Genomic DNA, 2,762 nt, shown 5'->3' on the forward strand with positions numbered 1-2,762 from the left:
ACCTACACCCCACCTATTGTCTCCTCCCCATAATCCTATAGAATGTAAGCCCGCAAGGGTAGGGCCCTCTTCCCTCTGTACTAGTCTGTCTACTGTAACTTGTATACGTATTTTGTATGTAACCCCCTTCTCATGTACAGCACCATGGAATTAATGGTGCTCTATAAATAAATAAAAATAATAATAATATATATCACATTTTAAAATATGTACGGGACTGCAGACAGTGAGTTGGTGTCATGCCACAGTGTCTATTTTTATTTGACTCTACGTACCGCAAGGTGATGAGCAGCCGTTGTTCAGCAGCAATCGATTTACGCATGATGGTATCCTGCTTCCTCAAATCGTCGCCCACAATGGCAAGGAGGTTATCAAAACTTTGTATTGAAAGCCGGCAAAATTGTTTGAATTTGTCTTCATATCTAATAAAAAATTAAAAAAAATAAATAAAATTTTATTTTTGGGATGAAAAAAACAGATATAAAGTTTAAAAAATACAAACCTTCGCAAGTCTTGATATAATACAGCAAAATGCCCTTTAGAAGTCCTTTCAAGGATAAGGGGGTGCACCCACATCTTCTTAGTACGAATTTGTGCCTAGCATGAAATAAAAACTCTTTCAGTGTCATGGATAACAAGCACATTACATATGTTAAAATGTAGGATACATAAAAAAGCCGTATAAAAAATAGTATACATGGTACATACTCTTCTTCGTCGACGTAGGATACGTAGTGCTGTCAATATCAGCAGATTCCTGTTTACATTGTTCAGCCGTGGTTGTTGTCTTTCACTGGACATTTTGAAATAAGCACACTTTGTGAGACTGCTAACAAAATGGATAATGGAGAAGAAAGGAGGGTTGGGACAGGAAATGACATAAAGAGCCTTTTTTTTTTCCTTCAAAACAGACTAAGCTTTATTCAGAAACACAGTAGAGTACAATGGACAAAATCCGCATCAAAATCCGCATCGAAATCCGCATCGAAATCCGCGTCAAATCCGCGTCAAATCCGCGTCAAATCCGCAGGTGCGGATTCTGGGGGAAAGCTGCGGATTTTGAGGCACAAAAATCCGCAGGTACATTCTACGTGGACACATAGCCTAAAGATCAAACACAAGCTCCCAGACTCTGACTTTAAGGCCCTCATCAAGTTTAGGGAAATTTTAAAGACAGAATTATTATTTACAAACCCACTTTCTGAAATAACCTGCATGTTATTCTGTAACCCAACCAAAATGTCAATATGGTGTTGTAAAAATATGTATAACCACTTCAATAATGATTTAACATTCCACAAAAGCAAATATATGCTAGAATGGGAAAAAGATTTGGGTAAGAGCTTTACGGATGAGGAATGGCAGAAAGCCATTTCACTAACCTATTCTTCAAATGCATGTGTCTCTCTCCATCAATCTCACTTCAAAATTCTCTCGCGTTGGTATCTCACTCCATGTAGACTTGCTAAATTTAATAGAGAGACGTCCCCTTTATGTTGGAGGGATTGCGATGAGAGAGATACTCTACTTCACATTTTCTGGAGTTGTCCCAGATTGAACAATCTCTGAGAAAATATTTCTAGGCTGATTAATCAGATTACTAACTCCACAATTCAGGTAACTCCCCAAATGGCCCTGCTTTCACTTAATTTGGAAAAATTTGACCCTATATGTAAACCTATCCTAACTATTTATTTCTAGTTACTAGAAATCTTATAGCTTCTAATTGGAAGAAACCTGCGGTGCCCACTATCTCTGAGGTCATAGAGACTACTTCTCTTCACAACAACTTCGAGAAGTACTTTGCTACCATTAACAATGCCTTTGCCTCCTATTACCGAAGATGGGAGCACTGGAATATTTTTATACAAGGTATTACATAAATAAATATTTATAACTACTTAAAAACCTTTTTTATAATATAAACGCAAAGAAGATTTGCCGTGACGGGGCAGGGGGGCTCAAATCATTGATCAATAATTTGCAAAAAATCTCATTGAATTGTTACAGTAGGAATGAATTTGTGAATTTTACACTTTTTATTGTTTCATTGTTGCATGCCATTCATGAGCAGTGCTGGCTCCCCTCTTCTTTGCTTTTTTTTTTATAATATGAATCCTTTTGTTCAAACCTTCAGTCATGCTTCCTTGACAATATGCTTATATTCCTAGAATGGAACCCTGTTAACATTTGTTTACGTTCATTGTTCTTCCTTTTACCCACTCCCTCTTCACCTTGTTTTTCCTTGCCTTCACCCTCCTCCCCTTTTTCATCCCCAATAAAGTAATTGTTTACCTCCCCCTCCCCTCTCCTTTCTCTTTTCCTATACCTATCCCCCCAGATAAAAAGTTCTATTCATACAATAGATCCTCACATGTATTCAAATAATGGTATGCTATGCATGATAATATCTTGATTGTGTGGATTTGATATGTTATTTTGTTAACCTTATTTTAATTAATAAAAATATATGAAAACATAACGATTTGGTGAATGAGAAATAATTCCTTATTGTTTACCAGTTCTCTATACACCTGTTCTACAGCAGGAAGGATTCAATAAATAGCACCCATAGTCCGTAAGTAGTGTTTCTGATTTCAATTTGCGAAGTGTCCTCTTCAAAGCGACAAGCTTAACACCAGTTGCTGGATGTCGACGGTTTTCTTTAATATGTTGTTGTTTTTACGCGTCTTTTTTGATGGAGTGTGTCTGGATGACTAGAGCTCACTATATATAGATTTGTGTGTTTTCTGAAGGCAGTC

At 36.9% G+C, this 2,762-nt stretch overlaps 1 long non-coding RNA gene across 1 annotated transcript; it reads right to left on the reverse strand.

The window, feature by feature from the left end:
* Window positions 1–281: 281 nt before the first annotated feature.
* On the reverse strand, window positions 282–1,065 carry LOC142299042 (uncharacterized). Its single transcript, XR_012752646.1, has 3 exons — window positions 709–1,065; window positions 503–597; window positions 282–422 (listed from the first exon to the last, which is right to left on the reverse strand). It is a non-coding gene; the product is annotated as an uncharacterized LOC142299042 (long non-coding RNA).
* Window positions 1,066–2,762: the final 1,697 nt, after the last annotated feature.

Source organism: Anomaloglossus baeobatrachus, chromosome 1 (assembly GCF_048569485.1).
Source record: "Anomaloglossus baeobatrachus isolate aAnoBae1 chromosome 1, aAnoBae1.hap1, whole genome shotgun sequence".
Lineage (NCBI taxonomy): Eukaryota > Metazoa > Chordata > Amphibia > Anura > Aromobatidae > Anomaloglossus > Anomaloglossus baeobatrachus.